Source organism: Babylonia areolata, chromosome 18, assembly GCF_041734735.1.
Source record: "Babylonia areolata isolate BAREFJ2019XMU chromosome 18, ASM4173473v1, whole genome shotgun sequence".
NCBI classification, from domain to species: Eukaryota; Metazoa; Mollusca; class Gastropoda; order Neogastropoda; family Buccinidae; genus Babylonia; species Babylonia areolata.
Window position 1 is genome coordinate 37,122,583 of NC_134893.1, and position 17,500 is coordinate 37,140,082.

The window sequence follows — 17,500 nt, forward strand, 5'->3', positions numbered from 1 at the left end:
GGGGAGAGAGAAAGTGACAGAGATAAAGACAGACAGAGACAGACAGAGAGAGAGAGAGAGAGAGAGAGAGAGACTCGTGCACACAACACAACACAGCGCAGCACAACACCACACACACACACACACACACACACACACACACACACACACACACACACAAACACACACAGAAAGAGAAAGAAAGCTAGGCAGCGAGCAAATGAGACAGACAGTGAGAGAGAGAGAGAGAGAGAGAGAGAGAGAGAGAGAGAGAGAGAGAGAGGAATCAATTAAGATTATTGCATTTGGCTCACTTGATGAACGGTTAAATATAATTATGAAGAGTTTAAAGAAGGTTTGAAGAAATATGAGAGGGTGAGATCATTTCCAAAGAAGTGCACGGGGGCTGTAAAAAGAAGCTCTGAAGAGGAGAGAGACGACGAGAATGACAGAAAAGGAATGAGGGTTTAAAACAAGAGGTGAACGAGAGCAGAGAAGAGGTATGGCGGACAGATAAAAGGCAGTATATCCCACGACATTGGAACCCGTCTCGACAAAGCTGACTGGCTCAATAATTTGCTTCTAAATGGAGGTGTGTGTGTGTGGGGGGGGGGGGGGGCGTTGCTATCGAATGGAACTGACGAATAGACAGAGGAGGAGGAGGAGTGAAGAAGAGGAAGGAGGAGGAGGAAGAGGAGAAGACGAAGACGAAGAAAAAGACGATGAAGACAAAGACCAAGAAGGAGGAGAAGGAGAAGGAGGAGAAGGAGAAGGAGGAGAAGGAGGAGAGGAAGGAGGAGAGGAAGGAGGAGGAGAAGAAATAGGAGGAGAAGGAGGAGGAGAAGGAGGAAAAGGAGAAGGAGAAGGAGGAGAAGGAGAAGAGGAAGAAGGAGGAGGAAGAGAAGGAGAAGGAGGAAGGGACGGTGGAAGCAGGGAGGTAGGAGAAGATGGAGGACAGGGAAGGAGGGGGTGGCTATTTCAAACTCGTGCCAGTCAACCAAAATCTACAAAAAAAAAATAAATGCCCGAGGAAAAAACAACAAATAATTAATGGTTTACGAAATGCAAAGTATCACGTTTGAGAGTGAGAGGGAAGAGAAGAGAGGGGGGAAATGTCAATCAGAGATTTCTGAATCTCTGGTGGAACGTCAGAGCCTTTCAGAGGATGCTTAGCTTCGAAGTTGTGAAGATTATTTACTACCTTTTCATCGTTCCTAACTGTATTTCGACGCTGGTCATACATGATTTCATATGGATGATATGCTATTCAATGGAAAGAATTTTAAAGAATTATATCAAAGGGATGTATAGTGAACAAGGACTTATATCTTTGGTAAGCTATCAAAATGTTGTGATGTGAAAGATAGAGCGGGAGAGACTCACCGAGAGATAGAGAGCAACAGAGAGAGACAGACAGACAGAGACCAGAGACACAGGGATACAGACATATATCAACTGCAAGACAGACACATAAATACAGAGACAGAGACAATCATTTTTCTCTTGTTGCACACTTGTAATTCGAACCCGTATCTCTTCTCTGTCGCTTTTCCTCTATCTGTCTGTCTGTCTGTATGTGTGTCTGTGTGTCTCTCTGTCTCTCTGTCCCTGTCTCTCTGTCCCTGTCTCTGTCTCTCTCCCTCCCTCCCTCTCTCCCCTGCGTTCGTTATTATCATTATTGTTATCATATCATCATTATTATTATCACTATCATGATTATAATAACTTATTTTTATCATCATCATTATTATCATTACAACTATCATCATCATCAACTTTATTATTATTGTTATTTCTTTTTATATATATATTTTCGAAATTATTTTCCTTTTTACCCTGATGGCTGGGTAACAAGTTCGTTATCGTTATCGTTCTCTCTCTCTCTCTCTCCTCTCTCTCTCTCTCTCTCTCCCTCCCCAAAGAAACATTCCAGAAACAAAATAATAACCCAGAACATCGAGGAAATGCTCAAAGTTATTCTTGCAATACTCATGTCTTCCGCTGGGGAAATACTTTGAGCAATGTTTAGCAATAATTACATTTGCATCATACGTTTAAAACTGTTTTTTTTTTAAAAACGTGCAGTGGATAGATTGGTTTAATTACGTTATTTTGACGGAGTTAACACTGATTACCATTTAGCATGTCCGATGGACGCAACAGCTGAGAGCTGAAAACAAATATGCAACATCCTGTATCATATTCGAGCTTTTGAAAGGCTATGGAAACAAAACAAAAAATTCGCAACATTCTCCCCTCGAAAACAAGAGTATGGTTGCTGCTCACATCGCGGGATAAAAACGGCCGGACATGTAAAAGCCCACTCATTCATGCAAGTCAATGTGAGAGCTGCAGCCTGCAAACGCAGAATAATAATCATAATTTTATTCTATATTTTTAATATCCATTTCAGTCACTCCTTCAGAATGAATAAATCGTCAGTGCTAAATATATTTTTGAAAATCAACCTCTGTAGTTTATTCTAGACACAGAACACTTAATATTACCAACTTACCCGACAAAACAAAGAAACAAACAAACCAAACAACAACAACAACAACAACAAAAGCCACAAAAACAGAAGCCAAAAGCACTTTCATGTAAACTGTACAGTTGATCTGTTGACGTAAGTCATTCATGAATCACGTTTGGCATATTTATGTCAGCACACACGCAAGCACGCAAGCAAGCAAGCAGAGAGAGAGAGAGAGAGAGAGAGAGAGAGAGAGAGAGAGAGAGAGAGAGAGAGACGCAGCACGAGTAAATAAAATGAAACCATGAACACACGAACCAAAGGTATCAAACATCTCTTGGTCATATAAAATCACACACACACACACACACACACACACACACACACACACACACACATTGAACAATACCAACGAGTAAACGAAAACCCTTAAAATAAAAATAAAACAAAATAAGAATAAAACAAAATGACATAGAATATACACACCACTTGCTCACTCACTCACTGTCTCAGGTGGCAAACGCCAGCAGTTAATCAGCCAGTCGGCAGATGTATCCAGTTTAAACTAGGCTTAATAAACGAGGACGTTTAGCTGCAACAGACGTTTTGCTCCTTCAACACTTCTATTCACCACATCCAACTCCACGGCACCCACCACTATTCCACAACCACTACGCCTCCTCCTACCAGCATCCTCTCCCCCACCTCCCCCATCAACCTACAGCCCTCCCCTCTGTTGACATCTTCCATCTGCAAACGCACACGCACGTACAGCCTGTCATATTCCCATACAAGACGTTCACAGAGAACGCAATGGTGATGGCAGTCTTTATGCTGACTGCTGGCCAGTAAGTACCCTCTTGGCTGGCTGGTGGATGATGTCAAGCCAGAAGTTCACTTTAAAAAAAAAAAATAATTAGCAGCTGCTTGGCCGAGTGGGAAGCGCAGAAAGAGCAGAAGCAGCGGTCGCAGGTTGTGTCAGTGGTTGGTTTACGCAGTCTGGAAGCCTGTGATAATATACATCCGTCATCCTCAAATACACCCCGCTTTTGGCTGAGCAGCAGCTGTTAATTATGGAGGAGATAGAAGAGAGAAAAGGAGAGAGTGAGAAGTGAGAGTGAGAGACAGAGAGAGAGAGAGGGGGGGGGAGGGGGGTGACCAACAAACAGGGAGAAAAAATAGAGACAGTGAGAGATGAAATACGATTTCTGAAGTAAGTTTCTTCTCCCTGAAAAGCCTGACATGTTATCGAGCATTTGAACATTTTTCTAGACACAGAGCATGTTTATAATCTCATTCTAAAGAGAAAAATAAAACACAGGTAACTCACTTGTAAACATAGTAGACATAATGTATCCAGTTTCAGGAAACATTTCCAGCAGCTGTTTTTCGTTTGACAATACACACATAGACACACGATGAAAGTGAAGATACGTAGAGCTGAGTGGGGATTTATGTACGTACTCCAAATAAGCCGTTCCACGAGTTGAAAAATGTCGGATTCATCAAGTGTTACAGATAATCAGATGCATCACCATAAAAATAAATCACAAAAATGTGAAACAAAGGTAACAAAAACGCTGGCTTGCAAGAAGAAAAAGAAAAAAAGAACAATCACACAAACACGTGAAGCAAAAGAGCCAACAGATCCTCATAAAACCTTGCAAACCTTCCCCTACTCACTTTTATTATCTCTTCTTGACAAAGCCAGCAAGCCAGCCCAGCCAGTCAGCAGGTGTGGCCAATCAAACAGTAAAAAGGAGAGGATTTTTTTTTTTCTTAGCGCAGCTGCTGTTTCGCTATTCACACACCCATCCATACATCCCCTTCCGCAATGCCCCTGCTTCCCATCAGCAATTCCCTCCTTCCATCCATCCATCTATCCTTCCCTCCCCCCACTGCTGACATCTCCCATCCCGCCCCCCACCCCCACCTCCCATCTGCAAACGCACGCGCACGCACGCCTCCTGTCGCATCACTGTGTACACACGACGCATGCAACGCCACTGGCGGTTTCATGGCTGATGGCCAATACAACGCGTTGAACAGGAGGATGGTGGTGATGATGAGGCCTCGCCTGCAGTTCACGGCTTTCCAAATCAACAGCTTTGGTCTGGTGATGCAGAAAAAAAAAAAGTAGCGACAGTGGGTCGCTTTATTTTTTCTTTATGGTTTTTTTTTTGTCGTCTGGAACTTATGTATCACTTCCCTCCAGACATAATTACAGCCAGTTTGTGGACAGCAGCTGTTAGTGTGGTGGAGAAGAACAGCAAAATGAGAACAATAATCGGCCTTTTATTCATCCTGTACTATAGTTTACATGGAGGAATGAACTTATTGTTGTAATTAAGTGATCATCACGCTCAAGTTTAGAAACAAATCAAATCAAAATAAATAATAAAACCAACAATATTGGTCGAAGAAGGAAAACTATCAGGAAATAAAAAAATGCGTAACTACACATATCATAATCAGGAACATTAGCACCGTAGGTCATCATCGTCATCATCATCAGCAGCAGTACTAGAAGTAGTAACAGCAGTTGTGTTTATAGTATACTGACAAAAGTTAACCATCTGAATTCTGCAGTTGTTTATTAAGCAGCTTCATGAAACAGAGAGGCAGCCTTGTGATAAGCAGATTGTTCGTGAAACGTGGGATCTTCGTTGAAAGCACGGATGGAATGAGAACACGGAAGGAAAGATCACTGGGACAGGGACGGACAGACATTTGGTGACATCTAGAAAGACACACACACACACACACACACACACACACACACACACACACACACACACACACACAGAGAGAGAGAGAGAGAGAGAGAGAGAGAGAGAGATAGACAGACAAATGTGAAAAGATAAAGCAAACACTGAAGAAACTTAAAAAAAAAACGAATGTCTTCCATTGGCTCATCCAGGCACACTGATGCAATAATCACCGAGGTGTGATAACAGGCTTGCAGGAACTCCCATTTGTGCCAAATGCATTTTTTTCCTGTGTGGCTGTGTTAACTCACACAAGGCAGTGATCTTTGAACAATTCGTCTGACCTCAGATAGATCCTTATCCTTCAGAACAGCAGACTAAGAAAAAGACAGAGAAAGAAAGAGGGTGAGAAAGAGAGAGAGTGTGTGTGTACATGTATGTGACTCTAAAGAAAGAGAGGGACAGAGAGCAACATGGTTACGTATAGTTTGTCCTCTGAAGTGCAAGTCAGGAGAGAGAGAGAGGGATAGAGAGAGGAGACAGAGAGAGAGGGGGAGAGAGAGAGAGAAGTGGGGAGATTATGTGATCGGTTTACACAATGAGTGAGTGGATGACAGACAGAGAGGGAGAGAGAGAGAGAGAGAGAGAGAGAGAGAGAGGGAGAGAGAGGGGGAGAGGGAGAGAGAGAGGAAGGGAGGGAGAGAGAGAGAGAGGGAGGGAGATGGGGTGAGAGAGAGGGATGGAGAGAGAGTGGGGAGAGAGGGAGAGAGAGGGAGGGAGAGAGAGAGGGAGGGAGAGAGAGAGAGGGAGAGATGATTTCTGAAATCGGTGGTAAATACAGCATGGCAAAACTATGTTTCTCACATCAGAAGCCTTTTCTGACAGTTTCTTTTCCTCCTTCTTCTGCAGCAACTCTCATATTCACACGTATGTACACGAGTGGGCTTTTACGTGTATCACCGTTTTTACTCTGCCATGTGGGCAGCCATACTCCGTTTTCGGGGGTACATGGAAAGTTTAACTCTATTTCTCATATATATATATACACATATATAATGTGTGTGCGTATGTATGTATATATATATATATATATATATATATATATATATATATATATATATATATATACATACATGCGCACACACATTTTATATATATATATATATATATATATATATAATAGATATATAAAAAATAGATAGATAGATAGATATGAGAAAAAATACAGAAACGCACAAACTTTCTTGTTAAATGTATGATTGGTCTGATATATCCAGATTCGCGGATCACTTTGGTCAATCTTCTGTAAAAACCCAAACACACGTCTGTACGGTGGCGTGAAACAAACGTATCGCTGCTAACAATCTGTTTCTCATGTGAGAAACTGTCGGCAAGACACTGAGTCTATGTCACACAAAAGCAGAAGGCTCGCAAAACTAAAACTCAAAACAACAATGCATTGAAAAACAAACAAACGTTCACACGAACACATGAACAACAACAACAATGGGAATTAAATGAAAACAAACTGCAAACCTCTTTTACTCGTTAACCATCTCCGCACGTTAAAGCCAGCCAACAGCGAAAAAGAAGACTTTAATGTACCAGCGAACAGAAGCGTATCCCCCACACGAACGCCCTTCTCTCATATCCCAGCATCCATTCAAGCAAAGCCAATGGGCGTCCCATGGCTGCTGGCCAAGGGGTGCTGTCAAGTGGTGCACTTAATTTTCCACTTGGCTGGGCAGTGTTGAAAGTGTGGCAGCGTGTGTGCCCTTTGGGTTGTTTTTTTGTTTTGTTTTTTTGTTTTTGTTTTTTTTTGTCGTCTGGACTGCTGAGCATGTGGCCTCTCCAGGACCACCCTCCAGGGAAGAGTTCAGGGCAAGACAAGGAAGAATTACTGAGTGGACTCGGACTGAAGGAGATTTGCCCAAATCCAGGCACTGGCACACAACCGTGAGAGATGGAGGCTTGTAGTGCGGCGCTCCACCATGCAGTGTCCCTACTGCCCTGGAGGGCTATGGCAGCAGTCAGCAGTAAGCTGATACCACGGGTGGAATGGTGGCCAAGTGGTAATTCGTGACGAATTCTTCTTCAAGTGGAAACTGTATGTATGTTAGTTTACAGGCTATGTCGCAGATAATTAGACTGCTCATTGAAACGAAAATATATCACAAACACACAAACAAAACAATAGCATCAGAAAATAAAAAAAACTATCCTGGTTTCCTTTAAACAATCACACAAAACCACAGCAGGTATATATCTATTGACAAACCTCCATACCTTTTCAAGACTAACCATCCCCACCAACAAAGACTGTGAGCCACTCAGCAGGTGCAGACAATCAAATGGTTAAAATAAAAACCTGATGATTTTTACCGTCAATGACCTTTCGTTAATCACGCACTTCATAACTTCTACTCGCCACACCTCCTCCCATCAGCACCCCCCTCCCTTCCCCCACACACATCTACTTCCCTTCCCTCTCTCCAGTCTGCTGACATCTCCCATCTACAAACGGCACACACACACACACACACACACACACACACACACGTACGCACAACCCTGTATTCCGGGCTTTTCGAAGGACTCAATGCCAACTGCTGTCTCACAGCTGGCTGCTGGCCAGTAACCCATTGCCTACTTCCCATCAACAGTCCCCTCCTCCTTCCATCCCCGTCCTTCCTTCCCTCCACTCTGCTGACATCTCTCATCTCCCAATCTGCAAACGCACGCGCGCGCACGCACGCACGCACGCCCCCTGTCGAATCACTGTGTACTTACGACGCAACACCACTGGCGGTTGGTTTCATGGCTGACGGCCAATAACGCGTTAAATGCTAGGGTGATGTCAAAAGCCAGCAATTTCGCTTCTAAATTAGCTGGCTATTGGACTGGATAATGTTGAAAATGCAGCAGCATGCCATGGATTGATCTGTGTAATCTGGAAGCTTGTGACACACATTCCTCCATCCTTACATCACTCAGGTTCCAGAAAGCCAGTGCAGTGGACCGATGTTGGGGGGAGAACAAGAGTCCACTGATGCATCGATTTTAAAAGGGACTGGAGGAATTTTTTTATATTCATCCTGTGATATACTAATGACGAAATATTAAATTTCTTCATCGTTTTGAATGTTGTATGTGCTGAATCAATAAAAGAAGGAGGAGGAGGAGGATGATGATAATAAATTAGGTTATTTGGGGTTGGGTAAGGTATACACCATTACAATCATCACCATCTACAGCAGCAGAACCAAGTAGTGAGCGACTGAATAATTTAACGCCAAAGATTTGATTTTCCTCCCCATATTTTAAAAAAAATCTATTTTCTAAAAAATGTGAAAATGAAATGTGCCCATCATTAACATGTTACAAAATGTCCCTATGACCTGCCGTTATAAGTCCCATTGGAAACAGTTTGTTGTAATCTTGCAGTCTATGCTATTTACAGAGTAGCTGAGTCCCATTCGTATGTGAATGCACTGATTATCCAGTATCTTTTCACGTCTTTTCCCCAGCATGTATGTATTCGTACCCCTCTCCACCCCTATACGTAATTCACCCCTATATGTGATTCTTCTTTTAACTCTCTCCATACGAACGGCGAAAGAGACGACGTTAACAGCGTTTCACCCCAATTACCATCATCAAAATATTGCAAGCGGAAGGCTCTTATACTGAAGAGGTGAATGTTGACAAAGAATACTACAATTCTGACGACGGAAGTTAAAGGTTGGGTCATTCAGACACCCACTGGACATCCGAGGCGTCTGTGTAGAGGAGAAGAGAGGACTGGCCGTACTGAGTGAGTTAAAATATTATAAAACGGGCAGTTGAATGTGGTTGTTTACTTCGGAATTATATTGAATAAAACCAATTTTGTTTTGTTTTTAAAGTAGTGAGCAATGATCAATATGATTATAATTATTAACAAGAGTTCACATTCAGGTACCAGATGGAGTTTTCATTTACTTATTTGTAGTTGGGTTGTCTTTTTTTTTTTATCTACAGACACGACTTCAGCACTGAGAGGACCCCTTCAAGTCGGCTGGGCTATAAAACAATTTCATTCGATTTGATTTATGTTGTCTGCAGATGTTTATTAAATCGGGGTTGTTGCAGTGGTGTGTTTTTATCTGCGCATCTGCTGTGGGGGCACAGGGTATGAGCACCAGCTGCTTTGAAATCGAGGGATCTTTGGTTAAACGCAGTTCGAGTGGAAGAGAGGGGGATATCATATTGCATGATATTGCATTATATTACATCATATTATCTCTGTGTACGTGCGTGCATGCATACATGTGTTGGTATTTGCGTGTGTGATTTTGTGCGTAAGTGCCTACATGTGTTGGCACTTGTGTATGTGTGTGTGTATGGGAATGTGTTTTTTCTGTTTCAGTGTTAGTGTGTATGTGTGTATTTGTAAGTGCGCACGTTATGTTGGCACCAGCGTATGTGTGTGTATGCGTGTGTATGAGTATATTTTTGTGTTAATGTGTGAGTGTGTACGTATTTGTGTGCGCTTAAGTGCAAATGTGTGTGTGTGCGTGTACGTGTGGGTGTGGGTGTGTGTGTGTGCGAGCGCGTGCTCTTTCTCGCTCTCTCTCTCGCGCGCGCGCCTCAGGGTGTGTGTATGTGTGTGAGCGCGCATGCCTATGTGTCTACACGTGTGCGTGTGTGTGTGTGTGTGTGTGTGTGTGTGTGTGTGTGTTCGTTCTTTAGTTTAGCATCTTTTCACTATCAGTGATGATTTTATACACGTGTGTGTATACACATGTTTGTGTATGTATCCCTGTATATATATATATGTGTGTGTGTGTGTGTGTGTGTGTGTGTGTGTGTGTGTGTGTGTGTGTGTGTGTGTGTGTGTGTGTGTGTGGTTGTGTGTGTGCTCATGGCACGGGCTGAGGAAAATAAAAAAAGATGGGACGGGAGAGACTGAAACAGGTGCAGAGCCTGCGAAAAGATATCAACGATTTTCTCCGATTTTTTTTTCCGCAGTCTTCAAGCACGCGCAGTCTTTTCCGACTCAGTAAACATCTTGTTCATGTCAACACGACACTGAAAAACAAACAAAAAATATTTGTCTCCTGACTGACTGATGTAAGAGGGTTGGGGAGAGGGGAGGGGGGCATGCGCTAAAGAATCCAGTTCTATATGCTATGGAAAAACGTTTTTACGTAAGAACGATTAATGGTTTGCACTGGTGGTGATTTCTTGTGCATCATTAAGTCTATATAGTTTCACGTTGAGAAATAGTTTATTGTACTGACCATACAATGCAATGCAATACAACGGTTGCAATGGAACATAATCATATGCTATATATGGAAATATGGTGTTTTTTTTACGTAAGGACGATTGGTGGTGTTTTCTTTGGAATGATTTGGTATTGTTGGTGATTTCTTGTGCGAGATTAAGTCTATGTATAGTTTCGCTTTGAGCAATAGATAATTGTACTGACCATGCAATGCACTGCGATACATACAACGCAATATCTTGCAATGCGTTCCAATACAGCTCAGTACGACACTACATGATACGATGCGACAGAATACAATACGATACAGTGCAATACAGCACAGCAAAAAATGCATTTAAAATCAATAGTATAATAAATAATAATGATAGTATTTATATAGCGCTGAATCTTGTGCAGAGACGAATCTAAGCGCTTTCACACCAGTCATTCACAAGCATGCATAACTTTAAAACTGAAGAAACTGAAGACAAGGAAGAGGCAGGGAAGGGAGACTATCTTGTGAAGAGGTGGGTTTTAAGGCCAGACTTGAAAGAGCTGAGGGCGGGGACCTGACGAAGCGTAAGAGGAAGTTCATTCCAATTGCATGGTCCAGAGACAGAGAAAGAACGGGGTCCAGCAGTGGAGTGTTTGAATCTGGGTATGCGTAAATAGAGTGGATCCGAAGCCGATCGCAGAGAGCGAGATAGAGTGTAGAAGTGAAGGTAGCCACAAAGATAGGAAGAGCCAGAATTGTGAATACGTTAATAACAGAGTGCTGATCTTATACTTTATTCTGTAATAATGAGATGTTGCAAAATAGGAGTGATTTGCTCAGAGCCTTTCTTTATGAGGACGAGTCGGGCAGCAGAGTTTTGTATGCGCTGAAGGGACTGAATGGATGAAGCAGGTAAACTAGACAATAGAGAGTTACAGTAGTCAAGGCGAGAGAGAATGAGATAAACGACAAGTCTAGATGTTGCGTCGGTGGACAGATATTTCCGACTGGAACTGATGCGTCGCAGTTGACAGTAGCAGGATTGACATACCTGACTGGGTTTTTTTGTTGTTTTTTGCGTGGACAGTGTGTTGTCAAGTACAACGCCGAGGTTCCTGACTGAGCTGGAAAGAGGGGTGGATGTACTGCCAAGTTTGATTTTATCAGTTGTGATGGAAGAGAGTGTTTGTTTAGTTCCTATGATCATTGCTTCGGTTTCGTCTGCGTTCAATTGTAACTTATTTAGAGTGATCCAGTTTTGAATGTCTAGGAAGCATTCAGATGTTTCTTGCAAGAGCAAGGACAATTTTCAGGGGTATCACTCTTCTAAAGTTGAGTGTCATCAGCATAGGAATGATGACTAACATTGTGGTGGGTGATAATTTCAGCGAGAGGAGCAGTGGACAGTGTGAAGAGAACTGGACCTAAAATAGATCCCTGTGGGACTCCGTGTTTGATTTTGACAGGTTCAGACTGGAAATTATCGACAACGACAGACTGGAATCGATCAGTGAGATAAGATTTTAACCAGTTGAGAACAGTGCCGTTGATGCCAAATGCACAATGAATACGGGAAAGAAGGATTGAATGGTCTATCGTGTCAAAGGCGGCTGGCAAGTCGAGAAGAGTGAGAAGGGAAATGTTTCCCGAGTCGGACGCTAACAGCAGATCGTTCAGGATGTGAAGGAGAGTGGTTTCGGTGCTGTGGTCGGCACGATAGGCAGACTGAAAAGGATGGAGGGGATTGTTGAAACAAAGATGGTTGTTGAGCTGCTTCAGGACAGATTTTTCAAGGAGTTTGGACAGGAAAGGAAGGTTAGAAACTGTTCGATAATTTTTTTCAAAATGTTTGCATCAAGGTTGGGTTTCTTCAGAAGAGGCTGGACGATTGCAGTTTTGAAAGTGGATGGAAACGTTCCAGTAAGAAGGGATGAGTTGACAATATTGGTGATTGCGGTGTGAAGCTATGAGACACACTGGGAAAAGACAGAGGCTGGTATAGGATCGAGTTCACAGGATCTTATTGTCATTTCTTTCAGGATTTCATTCACTTCTGTTTCAGTCAATGGACTGAAGGAATGGAGAGGAGTGCCGTTGAATTGAGATCAGGATGTGCAGGTTGGGTTGGAAAGGCATCTGGTCCAAGCTCGTACGAATATTTTGGACTTTGTCGAAAAAGAGAAGACGTTGGAGTGTTCAGATAAAGTGTAGGCAGAAGGAAGAGGAGTCTTTTTTTTGCAGTACCAAGAAGATCTGAATGAAATTAAATAAATGCATTGTCCATATCATACATTGCATCACACACACACACACACACACACACACACACACACACACACACAGATGCAGCACAAGAGAATGCAAATGGCAGAAGTAGACATGATTCTGCGATTGTGTATTTTCTGCGCTAGCTTTTGCCACGGTGATAACAATGCAATGACACTTTTCTATGCCTGCCCCCCGCCCCCCCCCCCCTCGCCCCCAGTTTCTGTGTGTGTGTGTGTGTGTGTGAGTGTGTGAGTGTGTGAGTGTGTGTGTGTGTGTGTGTGTGTGTGTGTGTGTGTGATGATTGTCATCAATAACGTTATCGACCATCGTGACCGCCGCAAGGATGAAAGCAAATAAAATGTATGGTGGGTGACAGCTTGAAACAGTGCACGCACACGCACGAACGCGTGTACACACCTACGTACGCACCACACATACACAAACATATACCGAAACACATGCACGAACACCCACGCTTACACGCATGCACGCACGCACGCACGCACACACACACACACACACACACACATTAATAAACCACCACATACACGCGCGCATACAAGTACACACACACGTGTACACATACACAGACAAGCGCACACACACACACACACACACACACACACACACACACACACACACACAGGGGTACGCACGACTCATTATTTTCCTGATACTGTCCTTAATACGGACACACAGACATATAGTCAGACAGACACACAAAACACAGACACACAAACACACTCGCGCGTGTGTGTGTGGGTTTTTGCGTGTTTGCGTGCGTGCGTGCGCGTGTGCAGAAAAGCATTGTGAGCAACCGTGTCTTGCATTTCGTTCGCTGTCTATTTTCGTTTAGATCACCTATCCAGTTGTGTACCAGGGCTTATCAGTTGCAAGCGAGTCTTATCTACGAGCAAGATGCTCGCGATAAAGTGTAGCTTGCACCTGAACAAAAAAGGGGGTACAAAGGAACGCGATTTATCTGGTGATAGCGTTTCTCTCGCGCCAAACACTGTCGACTTCAACAGAATAATGCTATCGGATTCCTGCTGAGGTGTATACTCGGAATTCTTCGAAACCCCCCACCCCCCCACCCCCACCCAATCCCCCTCCCACTCCCTCCCACCACCACCACCCCCCTTCCCCGCACACACGTTTTGAAGGGGATTAGTGCGGGGCAAAGAAACTGTGTTCACGGGATGAGACTGAGAGTGGGTGTCTGGGAATGGACGAGGCTGTCGTTACATTAATTAATCGCCTTCGGTGCCCCTGGGTGCCATTAACGCGTGAGTAATTAACCTCGGGTTTACAACAAGTGACAACTTTCTGACGGCAATCAGAAACAGCGCCCTTTGCTCCTTCAGACTTTTATATGGTTTTTGTGTGTGTGTGTGTTTTTCTCTGTTCATTTTTCTGAAGTAATCGGATTTTTCTCAGGGTTCCCGGAAAACATGTTCAAACTTTTTTTGACATTTAACGTACTGGAGGCAAACACACACACACACACACACACACACACACACACACACACACACTTATTTCGTTTTTGTAAGAACTGTTTGCACTCACTAATCTGATGGGAATGGATTCCCCTCTCTCTCTCCCCCCCGCCCCACACCCCATCCACACACTGAAGGCAGCTACAAAAACAGACGAGAAGACACTTTGGCCACTCTGAAGACATAAAGCAGAACTTATCGTGCACCCAATCTGCCCCAACAGTACGTTAAAGCATCACATTCAGGGACCGAGCGAAGAGAACGAGAGACAGACAGACAGACAGACAAAGGGCAGGAAGCAGAGAGACAAACAGACGGACAGACAAAACGAAAAAAACTAGGACAACAGAGACAACATTCAGTCTGTGTTAGGCATTATCCTGCAACACTTACGACTCCGTGAAGAAGAAGAGGAGGAGGAGGAGGAGGGAGGAGGAGGGAGGGAGGAGGAGGAGGAGAAGAACAAGGAAGAAGAGAAGAAGAAGAAGAAGATGATGATGATGATGATGTTCAAAAGTTTCTATGTTCAGAAGGCTCACACTCAGGGATGGACGGTAGGTCGGCACAACACTTTCTCAGCCATCCAACCTGTCTCGCGGGGAACGCCTAACTCTGTTGTCTGGTGATGGTATTGTCTCTCGCCGATCTGGCCAGGAGCGAATGTCAAAGTTCGATTCGCTTTCATACAGATGCACACACAGACACGGAGACACACAGACATACACACATACATACACACACACACTCACTCACTCACACAGACAGACACAGACAGACAGACCCACCCACACCCACACAGTGCATACAAACTATCTGCTACTACGTAAGACTTCAGACAACACCATTTTATTATCATTATCATCACCATCATCACCAACATCATCATTAGTTTGTTGCTTCAATGACATCTGGGAAAAGAAATGTTCTGATGTCAAAGTATAAAAACGGCACGCTTTTTTCTTTTTTTCTTTTTCTTTTTTCTTTTTTCTTTAAATCGGTGACCATACGAATCTGAGAGATCATATTATATGAATAATAATCCACCACACACACACACACACACACACACAACACCAAACCACACCACACCACACCACACCACACCTAAGATAAAAATCCGCCGCGACCTTGGTGGAAAAGCCCTCATAAATCTTTTACGTGAACAAGCAGCTCCCAAAACGCCCACCCTCTACTTCCACTCAGTCCCTGAAGCCGTCTACCCCTCCGCCCCCACACCACCTCTAGTGTTAAGCAGCTGGTGGAGCCAGTCTCTGTGTGTGTGTGTTGGGGGGGTGGGGTGGAGGTGGAGGGAGGATTAGGGGGGGAACGCAGAGAAGAGGAGGTAGTCTATTAAAGCGACTACTCCAATAATTACATTCCGTCGTCTTAAAGATGCTTTTTGGGATTTTTTTTCTTTTTGTCTGTCAAATGGAGACAAGTAGAAAAAGAGAGAGAGAGAGGAGGGGTGGGAGTTGGGGGGGGAGGGGTGTGAGGGAGAAAGAGAGAGACACACACAGACAGACGTCGTGTGTGTGTGTGTGTGTGTGCGTGTGTGTGTGTGTGTGTGCGTGCGTGCGTGCGTGCGTGCGTGCGTGTGTGTGTGTGTGTGTGTGCGAAAGGGAGAGAGAGGGAGAAAGAGACACACAGACAGGCAGACGAGCAGAGAGGGGGGGGGGGTGTTGGCTGGGTGGTGGGCAGGCTGAAAGTTAGACAAACAGATACAGACGTATTCATGTTTGTTTACCCCGAAACGCAAGCCTCAAACGCACCTTGCTTGGGAAGCCGGTCGTGTTGGGAGACAATGCCATCGATAATGCCACACCTGCCGAGTGATGATTGATAGAACAGAAGCCAGGTAAATATTGGACAGGGAGCGACGGAGGGAGGGGAGAGAGAGAGAGAGAGAGGGTGGTGGTGGTGGTGGAGAGAGAGATGAAAGGAGAGGGGCAAAACATAGGCGCGCGCATACACACTCACACGCACACACATACGGGCACATACATCGGCACACACGGACATACATACAGGGACACACACACACACACACACACACACACACACACACACACACACAAACCAAAAAAAACAACAAGTAAACATGATAATGAGCAAATACACATGATGATCAAAGACATCGGTGCTCTGATAAGTTTCTCCTTTTGATCACGGAATGGCACAGTGCCAACATTTTCACCACTCTCCTCGCTCCCACTTTCCTGCCACACAATCCTTCACCACACACACACACACACACACACACACACACACACACACACACACATTCAATACTACCTACATACGTGTTTTCTTTTCAGTCCAATGTCACTGAAGTATAAAGTAGTAAATCTGAATATAATTACTACTTCAACTACTAGAACACACACACACACACACACACACACACACACACACACACATATATATATATATATATATATTATATATATACGCGCGCGCGCACACACACACACACACACACACACACACACACACACACACGTACAAGGAAACAACACTGCAAACAAACAAAAAAACCGGGTAGAAGGGTACGCGTGTGGACAAACAACAAGGAACACGTACAACTAGTTCTAACGACGTAACTCACCTGTCAGAGTACTGCTACCCTGACGCTGGAAACATAACAGACGACACACGTCCAACAGGGTACTGCTCCCCTCACACGTGGAGTGATGGCCTACAGGTAACGCATCCGCTTAGGAAGCGAGAGAATCTGAGTGCGCTGGTTCGAATCACGGCTCAGCCGCCGATATTTCTCCCCCTTCACTAGACCATGAGTGGTGGTCTGGTGGATGAGACGATAAACCGAGGTCCCGTGTGCAACATGCACTTAGCGCACGTAAAAGATGCCACGGCAACAAAAGGGTTGTTCCTGGCAAAATTCTGTAGAAAAATCCACTTCGATAGGAAAAACAAATAAAACTGCACGCAGGAAAAAAAAAAGGGGTGGGTTCTGTATTATAGCGACGCGCTCTCCCTGGGGAGAACAGCCCGAATTTCACACAGAGAAATCTGTTGTGATAAAAAGAAATACAAATACTACAAATACAAATACTTGGAGCACGCAGAAACAAAGTAATGTCCTGTAAGATTGAGTAAAATAACGTACAAACTACGAGTCGAAATCCACTGAAAACAGTTACAACATCTACCGCAGTAATGTCCCATTTTTAGCGTCCTAAAATATTGCACCTATTTGTTACACTTTCATGGCTTGCGGGACCAAAACCGGAAAAAAGCAAGATAGTGGTACGTTAGATTTAGTGACTAAATCCGCATCAAAAATTGAGTAGAATAACGTACAAAATA

General features: G+C 43.9%; 1 protein-coding gene across 7 annotated transcripts in view; it reads right to left on the reverse strand.

The window, feature by feature from the left end:
* LOC143292726 (guanylate cyclase 32E-like) overlaps nt 1-17,500 on the reverse strand; it is a 419,658-nt gene that overhangs the window by 112,909 nt on the left and 289,249 nt on the right. Inside the window, exon 1 of one of the 7 annotated variants that reach the window (XM_076603257.1) lies at nt 3,783-4,261. The exons of 5 other annotated variants lie outside the window; for them this stretch is intronic. The gene's annotated coding sequence lies outside the window, so the exon portion shown is untranslated. Of the gene's footprint in view, nt 1-2,953; nt 3,048-3,782; nt 4,262-17,500 lie in introns of those variants that run through there. One more of the 7 variants, XM_076603258.1, reaches the window with a different exon arrangement.